Raw genomic sequence first — 25726 nt, forward strand, 5'->3', positions numbered from 1 at the left:
ATGACCAGAAGTGTGGTTTGTTAGCAGCGAGGTTAGGCTTAGGTTTGTGTTTATAAAATACCTATGCATTCCTCTAAACTGTATTACAGCCTGTATAGCTGAAAATAACTAACTTCACAACTCCGTTTTGGTGCCCCTCCCTAACATTTAATCTGGAAAATGAAGCTCACACATGCCCATATGCCCAACAACAGTTAACGATTTGGCCACCTGGGGCAGTGTTTAAAATTTTGGTTGGCCCACACAGATTTACCTAAAGAACTCAAACTAGGGGGCCTGGGTAACTCGGCAAGTAAAGATGCTGACTACCACACCTTGAGTCGCAAGTTCGAATCAAGGGTGTGCTGAGTGAATCCAGTCAGGCTTCCTAAGCAACCAATTGGCCCGATTGCTATGGTGGGTAGAGTCACATGGAGTAACCTCCTCATGGATGCTATAATGTGGTTCTCACTCTCGGTGGGACACGTGGTGAGATGTGCGTGGATGCCGTGGAAAATAGAGTGAAGCATCCACACACGCTAGGTCTCCGCGGTAATGCGCTCAACAAGCCACATGATAAGATGTGCGGATTGACAGTCTCCGACATGGAGGCAACTGTGATTCGTCCTCCGCAAGTCGGATTGAGACGAGTCACTTTGAGGATGTAGGGAGACTGACTCGATTTAATCATTCACAGTGCATGATGGAAGTGGGTGGTCGCTGCAGAGCTCTTTTGGCGCACTTTGCCACAACTCTCTGATTGGTGAATGGTTTCTCTTCAGGATCTTGGGTAATGTAGTTCTTCACCAGGAACTGCTAATAAACCTAATTTCTTTTTTTATTATTATTATGTTGAAAAATGGATGGCTTCAACTGAAGCATATACCATTAACAACCTCAGAGCTCACTGTAGATCTGTCTTTTAAAGGTTTAATTTATCGTTAAAATTAATTCGCCTATGGGGAAACTGAATGGGATTTTTATTTCCGAAAACATACGGTTTAAAGTGTAAAGGTGCATGTAGTAAAGCTTTGTTGTGCTGCCAGTTGTATTGGACATATTCTGACACTTACCGGCATGGATACAGCATCATATAAAAACAAAAGTTGTTGGTTACCGTTGGAGAAAGGATGATCTGTGAGTGAGACTAGGCAAAGACTGTTGCAATTTGTCCTGTTGTGGAGTTCTGTCTTCTGTTGTTTTGCTTAGCACTGTTCATGGGCAGGGCCCACACTACAGCAGGAGTTAAGACTTGCGTTTTGCTGTCCTAATTTTGTTGCCGGGTTGCTAAACAGGACATGACACTCTTGAAACATGTAAAGTGCAAATGGAGGGCAATATTCTTGCATAATGTCTTCGATCTAAATACAACCAGCTCTTTACTGCTTGGAGGCTTTCTGGATATGGCAGTTTAGAAAAGGTTGAGGCCTTGATTTACAAAAACAAAATGACCCTGAAATTATGTAGCACAGCAGGTTCTGTCTGCCTGAGATTTGACACAACTGAGTTTCCTTATCTTTTATAGTGATTGATGTCCCAGATGATGTTTTAAGACTTATTTAGTCCATGTCTATTAGCTTTAAAGCCTTTTTGTTGTATACCCCTAAAAGTTGACCTCCGAGAGAACAAGACTTTTGATATGTTCCGCCAAAACTCCCTTGATTGATACAGATTTCACAATTAATATTTTTGATTCACAGGCTCTCAACTTGGTATGATTCCAAGTTTTATTCAATTTGATTCCAATTCAGTGGTTATACACGATCAGCCACAGCATTAAAACCACCTGCCTAATATTGTGTAGGTCCCCCTTGTGCCGCCAAAACAGTGCCAACCCACTATTCTTGCTATTCTTCTCAAAGAGTGTTTATCTGAGTTACCGTAGACTTTGTCAGTTCAAACCAGTCTGGCCATTCTCTGTTGACCTCTCTCATCAACAAGGCATTTCCATCCACAGAACTGTCACTCACTGGATGTTTTTTGTTTTTGGCACCATTCTGAGTAAATTCTAGAGACTGTTGTGCCTGAAAATCCCAGGAGATCAACAGTTACAGAAATACTCAAACCAGCCCATCTGGCACCAACAATCATCCATGCGATTATCTAATCAGCCAATCATGTGGCAGCAGTGCAGTGTATAAAATCATGCAGATACTGGTCAGGAGCTTCAGTTAATGTTCACATCAACCATCAGAATGGGGAAAAATGTCATCTCAGTGATTTTGAGCATGGCATGATTGTTGGTGCCAGATAGGCTGGTTTGAGTATTTCTGTAACAGCAGACCTTTGCTGGTCTGAAATATTACCACAGAGTCTTTGTCCTGTTGGTGGTGCTAAAAGGTTTTGAGTTAAAGTTTCTCTCATGTTTACATTAATAACTTTTGAACTGTAAGTCAAAATTGTAAGAGAATAATTTTTCCCCTTATTGCTGAGCTCATGCTTGGTTTCGATTTCCGCCCGACTAGATTTTACACCATTTAGAATTTTAAGGAAACGCTTTTATTTGGCTGCCTCTCCTACAATTGATGTCCAATTTCCACCAAAATTGTTTTAAAGTGATTGTGAGATCAAAAGTACATTTTTTTTTCGATCTTTGAAATCGTTCCTGAGAAATGGCTTCAAGAATTTTACACCGAGCATACCAAAATGGACTTCATGCTGTATCTTCGTAACACTTTGACAGATTGTGACAACTTGGTATGCGTCATCACCATCATGCCTCGAGGTCACCTGCAGAGTTTTGCCTCACTGCCTACTACTGGTCAGAAGATAGGAAAATGGCTATTTTGGCTTATAACTCTAGATTCAGTGAAACAAATGAGTCAAATGATACCCAATTTTCCCATGTCGACCATTTTGTATTCTGTTGCAAAATGCTGTATTTTATGAACGCATTGGCATATCGTTATGAAACTTTGTGTCATCAGGACCGTGCCCTAAAGGTGCCTGAGAAGTTTGGGTGCCACCTAGTGGTGGAATGTTTTAAAATGTTTTTACATTGTGAGCTTATAACTTTTAGTGGTGTTGCTCTATTTTCACAGGACTGGTCTCGTTAAGTTCTGGTGGAGTTGCCGAGCACAACGATACCATATTTGCTTTGATGCAATTCGCTAAAGTAGTTTCTGAACTATTTACAAAGCTGTTTGTTCGATCGGAACGAAACCACCAAAGTGTCATTTGAAAAAAAGTTTTGCAAAATATTGCTCGTAAATGCCAAAAACAAGCAGATGAATTTTTAAAGTGGTCTCTGCTTTTATAGAAATTGATATAACTCTTAAGTGCAATGCGATATTTTCACAAAACTTGACATAAGGGTTCAAACTGAGCACACACAGAAAAAGTAGCAGGATTTGGCCAGTTGGTGGTGCCATTTCAGGGAACAATATGAAAGTGGCTCAAAATACAGAAGCATTGGTCTGATTCATTTCAAAATTTGCATGCAGTATCTTTGCATTCATTGTCTTTTTGGGAGTTGCCATCATTAATCATGAGGACAGTTGCATATAATGAGAAACATGGCTGCCATTGGCCAATCATCAACAAATTTGACATTGTAAAAACTGACTTTTCCAATTTTTTCCAAAAAACCATACAAAGTGCTTGAGAATACACAAGACAATGTAAAGTGTGCAATGTTGCAATTAACACCCTCTGAGATTTGAATGTGCAACTAGTAGATTCAAATAGAACAGTAGTGTATCTTGAGAAACATGTTTTTTTTTTTTATCTTTAATTCCTAGGCATTCATCAGAATTCTAACTTAATGTGTCACAATGCTTCTTTCGCTGCTCATGCTGCTGATAATTGGCTTGACCCCGGCATTGATGCGTGCAGCTATATTTTATCATTAGTTTCATCATTTTAGTCATGTTTTAGCTTTTTATTCTTTTTTAAATGTACAAATCTATGTATTCCATCAATAATTATGACATCTTGAAATTACACATATTACATTGTACTTACATTTACATTTATGCATTTGGCAGACGCTTTTATCCAAAGCGACTTACAGCGACTTACTTTTTACAGGGACAATCCCCCCGGAGCAACCTGGAGTTACGTGCCTTGCTCAAGGGCCCAACAGTGGCCTCTTGGTGGTGCTGGGGCTTGAACCCCTGACCTTCTGGTCAGTAACCCTGAGCCTCAACCACTGAGCCACCACTGCCCCCGTACTTATATTTTGTTACACGTCTACCGTTTACATGCATAATTTGTACTATTAACAAGTATTTTCTACAAACATTTATCAGCCATTGGCCAATCACAGACATACTTAGTTACATTGTGAGAAATTTGTTTTCATATGCAAGTGATTTGCTTCATTGTTGCCGCATTGATAAAAAAATCAGTGTTGGGATTTACGAATCTATATTGAGAGCATTGGTATTTTGAAAGTAAGCACACATTGGCCTCCATGAGCAAAGTTGAAATCCTTGTCTGAGGATTCTCCTACTCCTGTGTGCACACTCAGGGTTTATCTCAAGGAATAATTAATCCAAAAATGAAAATCCTGTCATCATTTACTCATCATTACCATCCTTACAAGTCTTTTAAAAGATGTATTACTATGTTTGTGAAGAAATGTTCTCCTTACAAGTATAGCAACATCAGTACACACACAAATGGGACACTGTGTTGTCACGCTATCCCTACAGTGTTTTCCTGATGGTGAGAAACACACTGGTCACTGTGAGATAGCAGAGACTTGTATGTATCTGGCTTATCAGAGCACTGCTCAAACCTCCTATCAGAGATTCTACTGAGGATGTGTGGCCATGAAGAACATATGAAGTGTATTGTGAGTGTATGTACACACTCACTCTGTGTAGGGCTCAACAATAAGGATCTTTTCTGCTTTCCAGACCAATATATCAAATTGTTACTCGCTCTGCCAACATTTTCACTAGTTCCTGTACAAAAAAATACATATATTTTAGTTTTGCTTTTTAAAAATTTTCATTATACATCAGGAAATTCCATTCCTCTAATCTGTTTGGACAAACAACAAACCAGGAGTGCTGATATACAGTCCAGCAGCACTGGGGCACTTTATATGTGCATCACTCAGCTTCTCAGTGTTCGTGGCTTTCCAAATAGTGTTGGTAATTTTGGTTCTTGGATCATTTTTATTTCATTCACTGATTTGTTATAGTGCACATTTATGGAGATTGCATATTTACTCTAGTAGGTGGTGACAAATAAGGGTTTTTTATGTTATGAGTTGTTCAATAATTGACTGATTCAAGGTATGCACACATTGATTGGCCTCTGATGTAGATTGAGATTCTGTTATTACAAGCCCTTGCGATATACATTCACTGAGCACTCTATAAGGAACACCTGCACACCTACTTATTCATGTGATTTATCTAATCAGCCAATCTTGCGTCAGCAGTGCATTGCATTAAAAAACTTGCAGATATGGGTCAGGAGTTTTAGTAATTATTCACATCAACCATCAGAATGGAAAAAGAAATGTGATCCCAGTGATTTCTAGTGTGTTATGATTGTTGGTGCCAGACAGGCTGGTTTGAGTATTTCAGTAACTGCTGATCTCCTGGGATTTTCATGCACAACAGTCTGTTGATTTTACTCAGAATAGTGCCAAAAACAAAAAACATCCAGTGAGCAGAAGTTCTGCAGATGGAAATGCCTTGTTGATGTGGGAGGTCAATGGAGAATGACAGAAAGGCTACAGTAACTCAGATAATCACTCTGTACAATTGTGGTGAGCAGAAAAGCATCTCAGGAGGCGCAACTCATTGAACATTGAGGTAGATGGGCTACAACAGCAGAAGACCATGTCCGGCACTCTATTAGGACCATAGTGTTCCTGAAAAGTGCACAGTGAGGGTACATATTGCAATGTGTTCATTTGTAATAGTATGATAAATGCATTTTGAATGTGCAGCCCTATAATGTAATGACAGAAATACATTTATAAATGAACTTTTGCTGGAAAGTGATAGGTTATGATTCAAAACATTTGTGATTGGTTTATAATTTTCAACACATTCTAACTGATGCTACTAAGACGATCACGAGTTGTTTCTCGCAGTTTCAACAAAACCTCATCTAGGTTAGCCGGCTGGATAACATTTGCATAACAAATTGAAATAATCAGAATTTGCCAAAACAATGTTCGACACAATGACAAAATAACTGATTAGTGAAATCTGAACATTTACCAGCCAGTTGCCAAATATATATATATATACACTGTACATTTTTCTATTCTCTGTTAAGTAAAGGAAGTGCTCTTTTTTTCGACAGAGATTGGATAAGGATGATCTCGCTGGTCAACAAGCTGACAAAACGGGCTTTGAAGAAAGACAGTGTTGATGGTGTCACTTTTGTCCCTTAAATGTGCCTTTTGTCAGTGGAACGCATGTAGGTCGCATGGAGCAGTCATTGTGATCTCTCTGTTAGGGGAGGAAGAGGAAACTCTGTGTCACCAGATTGGTCTCCACCCAGTGACTGCGGTGGACCGGATAGATCTTGTACATGGTCTGTGTCACACTATCTTCATGGATATAATTTATTTTTTTGCTGTTCTTAAAGAGATAGTTCACATACATTTTTTTTAATTCTGTCATCGTTTTGGAAGGATTGTGTGGATAAAATCAAGACTGTCAATCTGACAGCAATTCAGTCTGACATTTTGCACCTTGGATGGCAGCTCTGCCACCATTGGTTTGTGAATGGTTGATTGGGACACCGTGTAAAGCGCTTTAGTAACCTTTAAGGTAAAAAAAAAAAAGCGCTAAATAAGTGCTGACCATTTACCATGTTTTCTTCATTTACATAGTTAAAACGAGATAATTCGCAGTCATAGTTACTACTTCCTGTCTTCCATCTGTTTGTTTGGGTATGTACTTGAACAGATCACACTTCACTGAACCTCCATGCCCATTACATCCGTTAGGCTTTCAGTGCTAGTTGAACCTGAAACACTTCTGCCTCGACAGTCATGTCTGTAAGAGTCACATCATGTGCTTTAAGTGACAGGGTGTGACAGCTGTACATGCAGAAGATTATAAAGGCAGAGATTTATGGCTAGTTAGCTTGAAATACTTTTAGGAAGTTGACATGTCCTGCAGTGTGACATACACTATAAAACAATTATAATCTGCAACAGTCCGGTTCCGGAAGTAAAATTCCCATTAAATGTTTCTGTAGGTGAATGAAAATGTATAAACCTTTAAAGACAGAACAACCTTGAGCTTCGAGGTTGTTAATTGATGGTATATTCTTCTGCTGAAGTCAGAAGTCCATGTTAATTCATCTTATATATTTTTTTAAAATTGTGATTAATGGCAACATTTCTGATGAAGAACTACACTACCCGTGAATCCTGAAAAGTAAGATCGACCAATCAGAGAATCACGGACAACAAAGCGCACCACAAGAGCTCTGCAGCGACTCCCATGATGCACTGTGAATGACACAATCATGTTGGTGACCTAACACTCTCAGACTATTTATATACAGTTGAAATCAGAAGATTTCATATTAGCTAACTATAGTTTTGGCAAGTTGTTTAGGACATCTACTTTGTGCATGACACAAGTAATTTTTCAACAATTGTAGACAGATTGTTTCACTTTTAATTGACTATATCACAATTCCTGTGGGTCAGAAATGCACATTCACAAGTTAACTGTGCCTTTAAGCAGCTTGGAAAATTCCTGAAATTGATGTCAAGCCTTTAGACAATTAGCCAATTAGCTTCTGATAGGAGGTGTACTGAATAGGAGGTGTACCTGTGGATGTATTTTAATGGGAAAATCAAAAGAAATCAGTTAAGACCTCAGAAAAAAAATTGTGGACCTCCACAAGTCTGGTTTATACTTGGGAGCAATTTCCAAATGCCTGAAGTTACCATGTTCATCTTTACAAACAATAGTATGCAAGTATAAACACCAAGGGACAATACTGCCATCATACCGCTCAGGAAGGTGATGCATTCTGTCTCCTAGAGAACGTAGTGTGGTGCGAAAAGTGCAACAGCAATGGACCTTGTGAAGATGCCGGTAGACCGGTAGACCAGTATCTATATCCACAGTAAAACAAGTCCTATATTGACAAATCCTGAAAGGCTGCTGCTCAGCAAGGAAGAAACCACTGCTCCAAAACAAAACAAAAAATCAAGACTACAGTTTGCAAGTGTACATGGGGACAAAGATCTTACTTTTTGAAGAAATGTCCTCTGATCTGATTAAACAAAATTTAACTGTTTGGCCATAATGACCATCATTATGTTTGGAGGAAAATAGGAGAGGCTTACAAGCCGAAGAAGATCATCCCAACCGTGAAGTATGGGGGTGGCAGCATCATGTTTTGGAGGTGCTTTGCTGCAGGAGGGACTGGTGCACTTCACAAAATAGATGGCATCAAGGAAAATTACGTGGATATATTGAAGCAACATCTCAAGACATCAGCCAGTAATTTAAAGCTTGGTAGCAAATGGGTCTTCCAAATGCAATGACCCCAAGCATACCTCCAGAGTTGTGGCAAAATGGTTTAAGGACAACAAAGTCAAGGTATTGAAGTGACCATCACAAAGCCCTGACCTCAATCCAATGAAAATTTGTGGACAGAACATGAAAAAGCATGTGCGAGCAAGGAGGCCAACAAACTTGACACTGTTACACACATTTTGTCTGGACAAATGGGCCAAAATTCCATTAACTTGTTGTGAGAAGCTTGTGAAAGGCTACCCAGACAATTTAAAGGCAACAATACCAAATCCTAACAAAGTGTATGTGAACCTCTGACCCACTGGGAATGTGATGAAAGAAAGCTGAAATAAATAATTCTCTCTAATATTATTCTGACATTTATTTTGGTACGGTTTGGTATTTATTTTGTTCAGAAAAAAATATTACTGCCAAATCCAAAGAATAATCTATTTGGTAAACATTTCAACAGGTTTGCCCTTAAATAACAATCATTGTTTTACAACAGTAACCATAGATTAACCATGGCATTTGTAGTAAAATCCGCAATATAATATCCGCAAAAAAATTAACCGCAATATAAACATGGTTACTGTCATGGTTACAATATATAGTAAAATCATGGTACTATTTATAAACTACAGTATTACTGTTTTAAATCGATGGTTGATTGTATCAAAACCATGATTTCTGTTCAGAAAACCAAGGTGACTGCAGTCATGGTTATTACAATATTACTATAGTAAGACCATGGTACATTTTTGTCAGGGTCCTTTACTAAAAAACAAACAAACATTTTCTCTAATTTACTAAATCAACATTTTAACTTAATACCTGCACTAATACACAACATGCAACTTAATTTGCACTTCAAACATATACTATAGAAGGAATAACATTGCTATTAAAATGCTTACTAGTAGGGATGTTGTGATTAACGCTGCTCGAGTATTTTAATAATACGTGGAAATCCTACACCTCAAGCGCTTTAGTTATTATTTCATGCCTGTCTGAATTAGCACTGAGTGCCTGCTTAAAAATGTAAGCATACCTGGCACTAAAGTTGTAATCAACTTTAGTGCCAGGTATGCTTACATATACAAGGAATTTGTCTTTGTGACAAGAGCTTCCAGTGCACAATACAATACATCATCAAGACCGAGATAATAATAAAAAATAAAATAAAAATTAATAGAATAAGAATAAATAGATATAAAAAGACTAAACCGTGAATTGCACATAATTATTGCTCAATGGGGTAGTTTTATCTGTTCATGAGAAGGATAGCCTGATGGTGAAAAAACTGTTGCTGTGCCTGACGGTTCTAATCATGTATCAATGTATTGGCAAAATCCATTTGACCCATGTGAAAAACAGGCGGAGCATCTACAGAGCCTTACAGGTGCATTAGCGGAGGTTGTAACTGCCTGTCTGTTTGAAGCTTTGTTTTCTTGATCAAAACTTGTGCTCCACTTAATCCATTATTAAACTTAAGGTGAACCGACTGCAGTACCAATGCTTCCCGAACTGTGGGTGGCAAACCGTGTGATTATTTGTTTTTACAGAGAACCATTACACACCTAGTGGTAGCTGCTAAGCAAGTATCAGACTGGGCGATCCCAGGGAACAGGAGGAGATCAGACAATATGGCGGTCACTTGGGACTGGACAAACTGGACAGCAGCCACGTGGAACTGGACAGACTTGGTCACCACAGGGAACTGGACAGGCTCGTCAATGGCCTCAGGGAACTGGACAGGCTTGACCACAGGGAACTGGACAGGCTCGTCAACGGAAATGCTGGAAGTGACTGGGGAACAGGAGCCCTTCTCTTCTGGAAGATCGGAAGCACTAACCCAGGAAAAGCCGCTGCCTCCTGGCGGTCAGCAGCAAGCTCCTCCGCCTCCTGGTGGTCGGTAGCAGGAACAGTCGTCACCTACTGGCGATTAGCTGGGTAGATCGAGGCAGCGCTGTTCTTCCTCTTCCATTTACGGGTCATAGGAGGATTGGAGACTGGGCTTGAGAAGGAAGGGTTGATGTACAAGCATCTGGGTCCATCTGGGGAAGTCCCTCCTGGTATGAGAAATCAGAATCTCCAAAAAGATGATCAACAAAGTCCAAATAGCCCAAGTGCCTCAGTTTCTCCATCTCCCCCTGACTGAGAGGTTGATCAAGGCAAATGTTTAATACCTCCTCATCATGATCCAGCTCATCCACTGCAATCAAAAAAAAAAAAAAAAAAACACAGGTCAGTTCCCTCAAGTCAGTTCCCCTCTGATGGATGTTGTGAAGGTGGATGAGCTGGGTCATGCACTGGTGGATGGAAAAAGGAAGATGCGCATCTTGTCTCTGCTGTGTGCTGAATTGGCCAGATTGTTCTGTCACGGTTTGCTGAGGAAGGACCCAAACGCAAAAGGCAAACAAAAACTCTCACGAGGGAGAAACCAACAAAGTAAAACAAAATCAAGACATGACCAACTAGATAAGTGGAAGAAAACAAGGCAAATAACAGGCAGTACATACACAATAGTACAAAACAATCTGGCAGAGACATGAGGGAAGAAGGCACAATATATTGGCAGCAAGTCACATGAGGAGCAGGTGAAACTAATTAGCATTAACAAGGACTAAACGTGGGAGAATGATGAGGTAACGAGGAGGAGGATTCAGGAAGCACATGGCAAGACAAACACAATGAGACTTTAGTTTTTGACCGTGGAAATTTAGCTTTTCGAAAATGCTCTACCAAGTGGATAAATTTGAAAAAGCTGTCTTCACATTTTAGTGTGGACAGGGAAATGGAGATACCTGAAATGATGACTTATTTGTTGTCATGTGATTTCAATAATGCAATCCATTCAACCCAAAGCAATCAAGATGGTGGTCCATGTTGTAGTGGCGTTGTTGTGCCAGTTGTTCACTTTGATGGCACTGTTAAAGATAAATTACCTTGTACAACCTTCACATTGCATTCCTTCTAAGGCGATGGGATGTTTTCTCAGAATTGCTGTCCGGAAACGGAACACGAGCACAATTGCATTTCCGATCGTACATGGAACAGCGATTTTTCGAATTTGTAGCAAGGGGATTTAAGAGTTTTCTTACTTTTCATTCTGGCTAGCAACCTTTGAAAAACACTTGAAAACAGCAGTTTGTGAAAATGAAAATGCTATTTTCAAATGGTTCCAGATTAATGTGGACAGGATTGAAACAGGATATTCAACTAGAACATCAGGAATATGTATCAGGAATTGATTTGATCTTAAAAAGTGGGCGTTACATAACAAACTGGAGTGAAATTAGTCAACACAATCCAGATATAGGCTTTTTAGGTTTGACTCCGTTATCAACACAAATTAAATGTGAATAAAAAAATGCAAACACTACTGCTAGCTGAAAAGCTTTTATTGGGTTTTACAGCTAATTTAATCACCCCAACCCCTTTTATTTTTGTAAAAAAATTTTTTGCAAATCTAATAAAACACAAAATTAGGGCAATAGCCCTATCATGTCAAGCAGGGTCAGCAAGTTGGGTGAATAAAATTCAGTTTGTTTTTGGCACAAATGTTTGTATTGGCTGCTATGTAATGACATAGAGACTAATCTGCATGCAAGAGGTAGGCACGCTAGTAGGTATTGGTCTGACTGTATTCATGTTTTCAGGACTTGTCAGTCACTGTGGTAGTCCGGGAGGGGTTTCATCATTTAATGGAGGGATTCCCGAGCTCATCCTGTTCTGGAATAAAGAGAGCTCTGGGATAATCACATATTGAGATGGTTTACTTAACGCTCATCTGCCCATTATTCCGTCAGGTATACTTTGTCAGGCTTTCAAAGTGGACTTCCTCTCTGTTCTCTGATAACTTTATTGGTCCAGTCAGTGTCTAGGCAGTATCACATGGAATACTTGTGTATCTCCATGACTAAAGCACTAATAGCATTTCAAATTTATAATTTATGCCCATTAGACATGATTTATGGTAGTTAAAAATATTGACTTCAGTGCTACCCTTACAAAATGTACTTTAGCAGTATTGGTGTACATGATGGTTTCATATGGTAATACCATGATAATTAATGTATTTATGTTGTACTCTAAGGTGCCTCAATGAATACATTAGTACTTCCATAGTACATGTCCAAAAAAACGATGGTATTTCCATGGTATACAGTGGCCCCAAAGGTTATTCGGACAATTCTGTGCTCTTAAATCACAGTTAAAGGAGTGAAAATTCTGTCATAATTTACTCTCCCACATGTAATTTCAAACCTGTGACTTGCTTTCTTATACGGAATACAAAAGGAGAAATTGTAATATTGTCCTGGTCTGTCATATCGATACAATGGCAGTTGATAGTGATTTACTTTAAATCTTCAAAAAGGACCCAAATGTATCATTACAAAATTGTCCATCCACGAACTGTTACAATGACCAATTTACTTGTCTGAAGGACAAGCACATGACAATCCCTAATGTCAAGTCCTATAACATTTACTACAATAAAATGTATGTCTTCGATGATGTAAAATGGGGATGGAAGAGTGGGATCATAGAAAAACTGATTGAATTTGAAAACTTACAACTAAAGCCTGTCCCCTGACATCCTCTACAGATCAAATAAAATATGTTTTCTGGCTTGTTGAAATTCTGTTTATAGTGCCCCTTAGCGGTTTAGAGCTGCTAATGATGAATAAATATATGCAGTGATTGCAGCGGTACCAGCCCGCCTGGCACCGACAGTCATTCATGTGGATTATCTAATCAGCCAATCATGTGGCTGCAGTGCATAAAATCTTGCAGATACGGGTCAGGAGCTTCAGTTAATTCACATCAACCATCAGAATGGGGAAAAAATGTGTTCTCGGTGATTTGGACAGTGGCATGATTGTTGGTGCCAGATGGGCTGGTTTGAGTATTTCTGTAACTGTTGGTCTCCTGGGATTTTCACACACAACATTCTCTAGAATTTACTCAGATTGGTGCCAAAATCAAAAAACATCCAGTGAGTGTTAGTTCTGTGGAAGGAAATGCCTTGTTGATGAGTGAGGTCAATAGAGAATGGCCAGACTGGTTTGAACTGACAAAGTCTATGGTATCAAAGTTTTGGGACTTGCAACTGCATTTATTTGCATGAGTGAATGGTCTTCAGTTGGTCTAGTTGGTCTCTCAGTCCGGCCAGATGACAGGTGCCCAAAATCCTTCTAAAACCTGCAAGCTTGATCAGGCTGAGACACCAGCAAAACAACCAAACCATATTTAGAACACATGGCCAGGTTTGTGTGCAGGAGTTACATTTTGTTGTATTTTGTATTTTTTTTGACTTGTCTCATTTTTCATTTAACAACTATTACAGATAAGGTTTTTTTTTTATTGTGTCTGTGTCTACAATTTTAATCTTTTGGCTTTCATGTACACATTCCAAGCATTTGAAGAGATAACAAGGAACTTCAGTTGTGGAGGGAGAGCACCTTGTCATTTAGAGTGTTATGATAAACCTCTGCAGTCATGAGAGAAATATTGTCCTTGCTGCTTTTTTCCTGCTTGCTTTATCACTGTAGATGAATCAATCCGTATGTTGTCATTTGCATGAGCAGTAATTTTCAGTTGTTTTTTTGCATGTGGGTACATGATTGGATTGTTGCTGCTTCTTTCATTCATTTTCTTTGCCATGTAATCGGTCTATTTGATGTGCTTTCATTGTACGCGGATCTGTTGTGGGTTTCGAAAAAGCTGGCTCCTGTCTTTTTGGCAACCTTTTAAAAAAGTTTGTCAGTTTCCTTAGCTGAGTACCAAATGACACACTATACACGAAGCGCTTTGCAAAACATACCATACCATGAATTTTTAAAGTGTAGTATCATCGGATGGAAATTGAACACTTTAAAAAAAATTTCTACACGGAAGCATTTGCGGTTTAACAGCTGACGGAAGTGATGTTTCAAGCACACGTGATGTGTTGCTGCTAGCTTTAGCGTGTTAGCCAACCTCAGTTCAACACTTGTATCTTAAACAACGTGCATATTCACACAGCTTTGGGTGATGGTAAAGCATTCAACTCCTATTTGTAAGGTGCTGTATCCACTGATGTTTCGCTAGCTGCTACATTCTTCATTATTTACAACTGTTTTTCAGACCAGCAGTGCAGCCAGATAACTCCGCCCCTTCCACTATATACGGCAAGCCACTTGCACTGAGTGCATGAAGTGTTCAACAGTCCGCACTCCATTTTGATGGTTGAAATAGTGCATCATCCGGGTGCTTAAAATAACCTTATTTTTGCTGCCTTTACAGTGTAAACTTACTACTCGCACTACTTGCATTACAAAATCATGCAGAAGTGTGCAGTTCGGGATACACATCTTGTTTTTGATTTTTTGTATTTAAGAGCATTCATCTATGTCGAGTGTAAATGCTTTTGTCTGACTGAAATATATTTTTGTGGATATATGCGTATGCTCCATTAGACAGAGGTGCTACAGTTTCAGTCAGACTAAGGGCCACATCTACACGTTGTTGTGCCTGCTACCTACTTTGATAGTGTTGTTAGATAAATGTTACTTAGAACAACCTTCACATTGTATTCCTTTAAAGGCGATGGGAAATTTACTCTGAATTGCTGTCCGGCGACAGAACACAAGGACAAATATGTTTCACACTGCACATGGAACGGCGATTTTTCGCATGTGCGGCAATGGGATTTAAGTTTTCATGTTTCATATTTGATGGAAAACTTTTAGGAAAGGCTTGAAAACGGCTGTGTGGACCGATGGCATTTTGAAAACGAAAACGCTATTTTCAAACATATTTGGATTAATGTGGATGTAGCCTAAAGTGGTTACATGACATTTTAAAAAGATGAATTGTTATCGTTTCTGTCCTACTGAAATCAAATTCTTAAGTGCATGTCAACATAATGAATGCTCTGTTGTGTATTTTAAGTGTATTTTCATGTTGTTTCTTTCAGGTGATACAGCAGTGTGATTGCTAACAGGTGGTGCGGTATTGGGCTCCCAGCAGGTAAGACTGTATTAAGCTAATTCACAGCGAGTACTTCAGCTGAACCCTCACTTGCATCACCATAGAGACCTCAAGTTACAAAATTGGTTGAATCTGGAGATGTTTTTGAATTCAAATGTTTCAGATGTGGACACAAGGTCTTGGGGTGGGGAACTACAGGAGTTTGGCAAGTTTGTTTTATTTAAATTTTTATCATAAATCCATTTTGCTTCATGAAAATACTTTATATAAAAACAAAAGTGCTTGATTAAAACATAATGTTTCCTCCGTGTAATGTGTGTCCATCAAAGATGAGGCACACTCCAGTTTAATTGAATAATGTGTCTTAATATTCTTTCTGTTCTTTACAGTCAAATAAAAAAGTAAAAAAATATTAATTGTAAGTGACAGTAACTTTTTTAGTATATCTTATACAAATTAATGTAAACTCAAAAATAAATTAATGTTTTTACTAGTACATTTTTACACATTATTCAAACAGTGTTAGCTCATATCATTATTATACAAACAATTTCATGATATAATATTCATATCATGCAGAATATTTTTACTAAATTAAATTGATTATAATAATGATGACAAATGATTAGAAAATGAATATACACTTTCAACATTCTTTTCAGGACAGGTTCTATTCCTTGTTCTGCACCTGATCAGCCTGAATGTAGCCCACTATTTTGAAAGTTATTTGTTTGTGATCTTTTCTTATAGAGAAAGGTATATGAGCAACTTTAAAACTATTATTTAAACTTTTAAGCATTTTTATTATGTATTAAAGAACTTTATTTAGCTGAAATTATAATGTGTTTTTTGCCCAAAAAGGTTCGCATTGTATATCAGACCGAATCGTGAGAACCATATTGTCCCATCCTTAAAGTTTAAAACTTGAAAATGCTTAAGGATAACTTTATTTGCTGGATGTGATTTTTTTTTTTTTTTTTTTTGGCTAAATCCACTTAATGCGACTGTTCTAATCGGAGTTACGGGTTAAGTGGATTTAGATTGTAGGATTGTAATCCTCTAAATCAAAATTCATTGTGAGCAATGCAATGAAAAAAAATCTCTTTTTATAAGTTAATAAGAGGTGATTAATATCTGGACAGTAGTCCAAAACTTAACAGGGTTTGTGTAGATGTGCTGAGGTAGACTGGATGGATTTTAAATGACAAACAAACACAAACCGCTGTCTGCTTAAGCCTTTAAGAAACAGATCAGAGTTGCTTTGTAACAACCCATCGGCCACACAAGTCATTCTCTGCTGCCTCGCTCTCTGGCTTGGTTGCAAAAAACATCTCTTCAAGCCTATGCTTCACTCCCTAAGCTGTCTCCAATGTATTAGTACATTTTTGTGCTAGATGCATTTCTGGAGAGACGTGTAGTTGTGGAAGGCTTATCTCCTTGTTATCTCTGTCTCTCAATGATGTGGCGTTTGAGGGGGCGTCCACGTTTTTCCCCAGATTGCTTTTCTCTGGGGCTCAGATATTATCTTGTGAAAACAGCAAACACATGGTGGTTGGATCACTTCCCACTTTTTTGTCTCTCTCTTCCTCCCTAAAAGAGAATGCCGAGAGAAATTATGTTTTGTGGGAATCAACATAATGCTGTCAAGTAAACCCTGCGCTGTGGTCTTGTAATGTAATAAGAGCCTGACTGCATAAAAGGACTCACTCCAAATTAATTCAGTCTGTCTAGAGTGACTTAACTGCTGTAGAATGCTGAAAAAACTTCAACTCATGAGACATATTGAGGGTGGGATTATTGTGTGTGTGTGTCCAGTTGGGTGTTTCCCTTAATAGCAGCAGCTGAGTTAACTATGATGGGTCATGGTAATGTAGTTGCTCTGTTGTTTGTGTAATTGCATGTATGTTTGTGTCTGGGTCTATGTTTACCTAAGAAAACTTCAAAAGGCATGTGTGGCAGTTAACCAAAGGCCAAGGTTATTGCGTACTAACTGAAATTGATTTGAAAAAAACAATGATACAAGATTGTTTGGCCTAGGAATGGGCAGAAGTATTCTTAAGTGACCGCATTTTTCTAAAATGTACGTGGTTCATTATACAATACATGTCATGGCGGTTCCAAGGAGAATTGTCCAATGTATGGTGCTGTAAGCAAGTTAAAGGATTAGTTCACCCAAGAATTATAATTATCTCATGATTTACTCACCTTTCATCCATCCCTATGTGTATGTCTTTCCATCCTCAGCTGAACCGAAATAAAGGTTTTTATAAGCACATTTCAGTTTTGTTTGTCCATATATGGAAAGCAAATGGGTGCCATGATGCTGATGGTTGTTTGATGGTCCAAAAGTCATATTTAGGCATCATAAATGTATTCCACAAGAGTCCAGTCGATCAGTGAATGTGTTCAGAAGCAAAGTCACAGAGCTGAGATTTAGGTCATTTCAAACATCAATACGGCAGTAAGCTGAAGCAATGATTTAAAGTTAAAAACATTTTAATTATTTATTTGTTTCTTACACAAACCTATCGAATTGTTTAGAAGACATTCATTGATCGACTGGAGTCTTGTGGATCACTTTTATGCTGCCTAAATATGCCTTGTGGACCATCAAACAGCCAGCAGCCTCACAGAACCCATTCGCTTTCATTGTGTGGAAAAATAGAGCTGGAAAGTGCTTAATTTCGGTTCTGCTGAAGAGGGAAAGACATGCACTGAGATGGCTTAAAGGTGAGTAAATCATGAGAGAATTATAATTTTTGGTTGAACTAACCCTTTAAGTGTTCTCCCAAACTGATGACGTTTTGACAATAATGTCATGAAAAGCAAATGTGCACGAAAAACACAATTGCTAAAGCAACTACGCCATTATGTGGCACTTCTATGACAGTTTCGGCATTCATATTGATATGCTTGCTCTTCAGAACTTGTTTCAGTTGAGTTACCGCAATTTGATCGAAGTCGAACAAGATTGTAAATGTAGTCGGTAATGTATAGTATGTGTTTAGATGTCATAAAATAGTATTGTTTGATGAACACTGTGGAAAGTAAGCGTTTATGAACTGATATTCTGGCTGATTATTTTACTCATGTTTCGTGTGAAAATGTTGCGCAAACCCACTGGAACGCGCAGGGTGAATCTTAGGCAATTTAGGCCAAGTCCGAAGCGTTTTCATACATTTTGGTGTGGATGAGCAATCTTTGGAAATGTTTGAATTAGATTAATGTGGACGTAGCCTTGGTGATAGTGCAGAAAAGATCAGTTGATGCAGCATTGAATTGCATGGTCTGGAGGGAGTATTATTGGATCTGTCTGATCAGATTGGATTAGATGTTCTTTTGTGGAATTCCTTTGCATAATAGCAGTTCCTTTTATGAATTTGAAATATTGTCCATTATCAGAGATGACCTTCTTGCCATTAGTAGCTAAAATGGGCTACTTTATTTTTAAATGTTTTTATCAGTTACATTTTGGGCAGGGGAAGGAACATCTCACAATGTCCCCTTCCTTGCCAGCCTGCTATGATACTTTGTGTGTCGTCATCAACAGACACTGTAATGGACTGGACTAATGTGCAGTGATGTGTTTGGCTTCTCTGGCTCGCGAACCAGAGTGAGAGAGAGAGACACTATCAAAGGGCTGTTTTATTGGTTGGTCTCTCTCTCTCTCCGGACACTCTCGTGATTGTTTGGGGTGGCCAGAGGAGGGTAAAAGCATGCTGCGGATACTCTTGATATTTCTCAGAAGCTCTTTGATGGAAGACTGTGGTAAATCCCACTTGCTATAGGCTAATCAACTCATCCTGAAGTGATGTCTGTCACCTCGTCTGACCTTGCCCAGATACATATGAATGATGTGCTCGTCCATTGACATTTAGTCTAAATTTCAGTTCATGCACCCACCCCCATTGTTTCATTGAATATCTCTGCCTCTGAGTGGACTAGAAGTTTAATCCGATAGCTGTAATCCTCCCCTTTGCGTTTATGTATAACATTTTATCATCAATAGTCGATAACATATATTTCTGATGATTTGGTTGGCATGCTTTTCCTGCTGGACTGCATACTTTGTTCTGGACATCTAAGATAAAAATTGTATTATTCATACAAGCAAGGTTACAGACAAGTAAAAACCTTTTTTAGAAAGTAAGAGCATATATAAGAGAAATAAGTTTTTAGCTATTTTGGGCTTACAAAATCTTTTTAAAAATCTTTGAACTGTGGTATTAGGGCAAATAATTAACTATGCAGTCATTCCTGAGAATGAGAGCTTTAATTTAATATATGATTTGTCTATTTAAGTGATATATTTTAATTAATATTTCTACCACATTACATCTAGGTGGCGCTGATTTGCGGTGCAAATGTTTTCAGGCCATATTTTGTTATGTTATGTAACGTAAATGTAGAAGAGATGGATATCTATGAAAAGTTCAGATTATATGCTTTCAAACGTTGCCACAGATAAGTGTAAGTCATTAGAGACTATAAAGGTTCTACTTTTATTTGAGTACACTCAAAATAACCTTGTGCTTTTGTAAAATAAAGAAATTAAAAAGGGTGCGCTTTCAGCAGTCTCGGTGTTCACGAGCATATTTCTGAAACACGTCAAAATAATGAACTGAAACTCCGCGAATACTTATCACACAAACATGAAACATATGTCTAAAGAAAGCTTAAAATGTCTACTTTTAAATAAAACAATTCAAATTTAAAACAAATATTATCCTGCAATACAATCTGTTTGAAACAAAGCGATATACAGTTTTCCTGGCTCAGCTTCATTATAGATAATGTGATCCCACCCACCAGCAGAGCACGCTATTCATACACTAATGTGCTGAGACGATCAAGGGAAATGGTGCACGACCACCGACTGTGTTCAGAGGTTTAATGTAAACACAACACAACTCAACTTTTCTGCATGCGTGTAAACTCCTGGATGTAAGGATGAGTTAACATTTTCCTCAGAAGAAGAGCGGGACTCAGATGAACATTTGTATAATGAAGAGAGACTTGATCCAGCAGAGGATACAATTTCAAATGAGTAAGTCCTTTAGTTTTCATTAGTTGACATGCTATTTTATATAAACGTACATATTTTACTAGTGGGATTGTTTCCAGACAGGATTCAAAGTATTGACATTTGAAATATGTCCTAACAAGCAAGTTTTAGTTACATTAAATGCTGTTTCAGCTAAAGCAGGTATTTAAATTGTTTGCTGTATGATATAAATATGATATGTAATATGATATAAAAATAATATGACTGTTTAGATTATATTTTAACGTGTTTATGCTGCCTCGTTGTCATCAACAAAGCTTGTGCTTGCAAATATCTGTTCAGGTGTAAATGAGTAAAATGCAATTTAAATATGCCAATATTAGAAAATCAGCATATTATAAAGATTTCTGAAGGATCATGTGACACTGAAGACTGCAATAATGATGCTGAAAATTTCGCAGCTTTGATCACAAATTGCATTTTACAATATATTCAAATAGAAAACTGTTCTTTTAAATTGTAAATGTAGAATGAGTTCACACAATGTTTTTACTGTATTTTGGATCAAATAAATGCAGACTTGGTGAGCAGAAGAGACTTCTTTTAACGGTAGTGTAGGTCTACATTCATTCTCTGTCACATTCCTCATTGATAGGCCTAGGGGAGGGGTCTTTTGTGTCCTCAGGTGTGAATTACCTCAATATTCATAATAGTTCCCGCCTCCTCGCATATGACATTTCTAACACTAAAAGTGTCTTACAAAAGTTAAAGTACTATATTGTTTTGTATGAATGAATGATCAGGATGGTTTTCACATCATTTTGTAGCAAAAACTCTAGCTACAAGATCCAGTTCTCAAAAGTCTTGTGGATAAATGTTTAGTATCTGTTATATGACCTTATTTCAGCGACTTAAAATTAGATTTTTTTTTCAAAAACCATGCATAAACGTTATTTTCTCAAAAATACAAACATGTACACACATGTTGCTCACATATTATTGTAGCCCAGTTTGTGCTGAATACAGTGTTATCAGACTTTAGCCATTAATGTGTTTTTAAGCAACTGAAAAAAGCACAAATGTCAAGGCATGTCAAAACTTCTCCAGGGCCCAAAACACCCTCAGACCCCAGAGGGTTAAAGGGTCTTTGGATAAAGACAGTGTTATGTTGGCCCATCATTATAGACTGCAATTCTGGTTTTGATTTAACGACAATATTTCTATTCCTTGGAGTACAAAAAAGTGAGGCGTAAAGGCCCATTTTTTTCCATTTTGAAATATGTGTTTTGAGCATCTTGCAACAGCCTTTCCAAATCACAGGGAGGCCCATTAATCAGCACAGATCTCAGTCGCAAAGTTCTTTTATTGTCAGGATTTTCCTTCATTGATCGTGCTTTGGCTCAGGTAGCCTAAATGACCGTCTTGAGGGTCCAGCCCCTTTCATCAACCTCCACTTATCATTCCCGTCAAAAAATACTGTTTATCTATCATCAGCCATAAATCTGGCACAAAAACAGGAAAAAAAAATGAAATTGTTACTCTAATTCAAAAACATGTACTTGTCCTGCCAGTAATAGAAGACTTATAGCCGTTTCTAAGGAAATTAGGCACAGGAGACTTCGCAATCATACAATAATTTCAAATCTTCAACTTTAGTTTTAATCCTGATTGTATTTCATCCTAAGTCTGGTGGTGACGAACAGCCTCTTTCTCTCCATGTGGTAAAATACAACTGCAAACAAAAAAGTACATTTGTTATGAGATAGTTGACCCAAAATTGAAAATTCTGCCTAATGTCTTTGTCTTTTTTTGCTCCATATGGTATTTTGCAAGCCCCTGATCAATGAAATAATACTTGAGAGGATGCATTATGGCCTTCACAGGAAAATGAATATGTACTTGGTGGATGAGAGCCAGTCAGATGATTTCTATCTTAACATATTAAAGTGTTCACTACAGGTCATGCACGCTCGATGCCTGATTGCTTTTCAAAGAGCAGGCACAGTTCATTAACAAGCTGGCCAGTCAAAATACATAAGCGCACACCATATTTTATAACTAACATGGGCATTTGGAAGTAGGACAAGATGTAACCCTAATCCACAAATTGATTGGCAATCCTGGAACTAAGTCACTAAATTTGATTTACGACTCCTCATTCTTTGTTCTTGGGCTATTCCTTTTTAATGAAACGCTTTTGTAATTTGCTTGGCAGTTGACATTTGCATGTTTCAATAGACATGCAGCATACTATTAGCTCAACGTCATGGTATAGTATGTTGCTATACCATTGCTTTGTTGCCATTTTACAACTTCGAAAGTGGCTCATCCCATCAGAATTAATTTGGAACGATCCATTTTTTTTTACTATGGAATATCCTCGACTTCAGTAAATCTTGATGGGCGGTGAGGGAAGATAAACTCACCTCCATTTAAACCAAACTCCACACATCTATCTCTTGGGGTTCACACACTGAGGGTGGTTAACACCTCGCGTGTGAGAGCTGAGACTAGAAGCACCACACTTTAGCCATTTTGAACTTTTCGACTCGTGTCACTGGAAATCACAGTGAAATGGTTTTGATGGATAGCCCTAGGCTGTTTGTTCTGCAACACTCTAGTTTGTCTCAAAATCCCCAGCTGGAGACTCTTTGTCCAAGTAAGTGTTGTTAAAGTAAAAAACAAAATGCCTCTATTTCTGTAACTCGTGATTAAGAGATGCTTTCTAGAGCACCCTATTGACTTGTTTAATTTGATGCGAATGCAAATAAGGCTGACAAAAATAGATATGTTATCTGTTCAGTGGTGTATGCACATTGGAGTTGATCTTTCAGCTGACAAAACATTTAAAATACTACTTTCTAAAAACATTGCAGTGTAAAAAAATCCATCGCAAAACATATTTTTGTGAAAATTAGACCTTACCTAAGACCTCAAATAAATAGTTCACAATTGTATTCAATTGTGAAGGCAATGCAAAGTTTGCTCTGAATGGCTGTCCAGCGATGGAACACGAGGACAATTGCATTTCAGAGCGTACATGGAATGGCAATTTTTTCGCATGCAGAGTAAGGGATTTAAGAGTTTACTAGTGTGGATGGAGAGCGTTTCGAAAACAAAAACAGTTTTCATATGCATCCCGATTAATGTGGACATAGCCTAAGAGTCTTGACATCCACCCTAGCTCACCTTGGCACATTAATGAGAGAAGCAGCCATGTCTTATTCATGAATGGAAAAAAATTAAGTTATATGTGTTTGGAATGACATGAGGGTAAGTAAATAATAACAATTTAGCCGTTTAATACAAAAACACTGTACTTTTATCCCTTACATTCTTGTTTTTATATGACTCAATGGCATCTACCCTGCCTAAGGTCAATTGGAGCCCTAAAGACCATTTTGTTTTCCTGAAAACAACAGTGTTTGCCTTAATTCATGGTTTTAGTAGCAATGTGATTTCAAATTGTATAGCCTAATGCATATCCATATTCTACAAATCATCCACATAGAGCTATTTCCTATCCAACCTGTGGTTCCTGATGTCTTTTTAATTGCCTAGGGAATGTCAAGAGCTCAGCTAGGGAGTGCATACTGAAGAAGACAGTGAAGTATAAGAGTTACGGGATGACCAAGCCCAAATTAAAGCCCTCAGCAGGGCCTCTGTGAGCACGTGTCTCTCGGGGTAGGTTAAAAATCAATATACAATTAATTATTCATCCACATGGGAAGGCCTGTTGGACACTCCGTCCAAAAGCTGTCAAGAAAAAGCTGGGAGCTTCAAGCGACAATCTGCTAATGTATAGTTGATTTACGCAAGATTCTATGTATTCCAGAAATGAAATCCTGAGATTTCCAAGGTGTCCATTCTTAACTGAAGAAATGTTCTTTGTAGTGTTTGCAATGTTTTAGAATGGCAGTCACTGAGGGGGAAGTTCTGGAAATTTCTGAAATGGAGCCAACTGTGGTGTTCAGTGCTGATGTCCTCAGGTGCAACAACCTAAATATTGAAAACACTCTCCAAACACCACATACCTGCTTAAAATAAATAGATGGATGCATAGAATGGACAGTTGAAAAATGCACACTTTCCATGATAGAAGCTTAAGGCTCTCAGTTAGGGTTTGTGATTTGAACAAACCCCTAAATAAACTCAGCAAAAAAAGAAACGTCCCTTTTTCAGGACATTTTATTTTAAAGATAATTTTGTACACATCCAAATTACTTTACAAATCTTTATTGTAAAGGGTTTAAACCATGTTTTCCATGCTTGTTCAATGAACCATAAACAATTAATGAACATGCACCTGTGGAGCAAAAACGGCTACAGACGGTTGGCAATTAAGGTTACAGTTATAAAAACCTAGAACAATAAAGAGACCTTTCTACTGACTCTGAAAAACACCAAAAGAAAGATGCCCAGGGTCCATGCTCATCTGCGTGAACATGCCTTAGGCATGCTGCATGGAGGCTTGAGGACTGCAGATGTGGCCAGGGCAATAAATTGCAATGTCTGTACTGTGAGACGCCTAAAACAGCGCTACAGGAGACAGCATCCTTGCAGTGGCAGACCACGTGTAACAACACCTGCACAGGATCTGTACAGCCGAATATCACACCTACGGGACAGGTACAGGATGGCAACAACAACTGCCCGAATTACACCAGGAACACACGATCCTTCCATCAGTGCTCCAACTGTACACAATAGGCTGAGAGAGGCTGGACTGAGGGCTTGTAGGCCCGTTGTAAGGCAGGTCCTTTCCAGACATCACCGGCAATAAGGTCACCTATGGGCACAAACCCCCCTTCGCTAGATCAGACAGGACTGGCAAAAAGTGCTCTTCACTGACGAGTCGCAGTTTTGTCTCACCAGGGGTGATGGTCGGACTCTCGTTTATCGTTGAAGGAATGAGTGTTACACTGAGGCCTGTACTCTGGAGTGGGATCGATTTGGAGGTGGAGGATCTGTCATGGTCTGGGGCAGTGTGTCACAGCATCATTGGATTGAGCTTGTAGTCATTGCAGCCAATCTCAACGCTGTGCATTACAGGGAAGACTTCCTCCTCCCTCATGTGGTTCCCTTCCTGCATGCTCATCCTGACATGATCCTCCAATATGACAGTGCCACCAGCCATACTGCTCATTTTGTGCGTGATTTCCTGCAAACAGGAATGTCAGTGTTATGCTATGGCCAGCAAAGAGTCCAGATCTGAATCCCTTTGAGCATGTCTGGGACCTATTGGATCGGAGGGTGAGGGCTAGGGCCTTTGGGCTATGTACATTGATGATACTTCAATGCATAG

General features: G+C 38.5%; 1 protein-coding gene across 3 annotated transcripts in view; it reads left to right on the forward strand.

Moving 5' to 3' along the window:
- The window catches only part of LOC127641038 (gamma-adducin-like), a 169350-nt gene that overhangs the window by 22593 nt on the left and 121031 nt on the right, over window positions 1-25726 (forward strand). For 2 of the 3 annotated variants that reach the window (XM_052123783.1, XM_052123788.1), the window contains exon 2: window positions 15403-15455. The gene's annotated coding sequence lies outside the window, so the exon portion shown is untranslated. Of the gene's footprint in view, window positions 1-15402; window positions 15456-17896; window positions 18147-25726 lie in introns of those variants that run through there. The other variant, XM_052123787.1, reaches the window with a different exon arrangement.

This window comes from Xyrauchen texanus, chromosome 50 (assembly GCF_025860055.1).
Source record: "Xyrauchen texanus isolate HMW12.3.18 chromosome 50, RBS_HiC_50CHRs, whole genome shotgun sequence".
Taxonomy (NCBI): Eukaryota; Metazoa; Chordata; class Actinopteri; order Cypriniformes; family Catostomidae; genus Xyrauchen; species Xyrauchen texanus.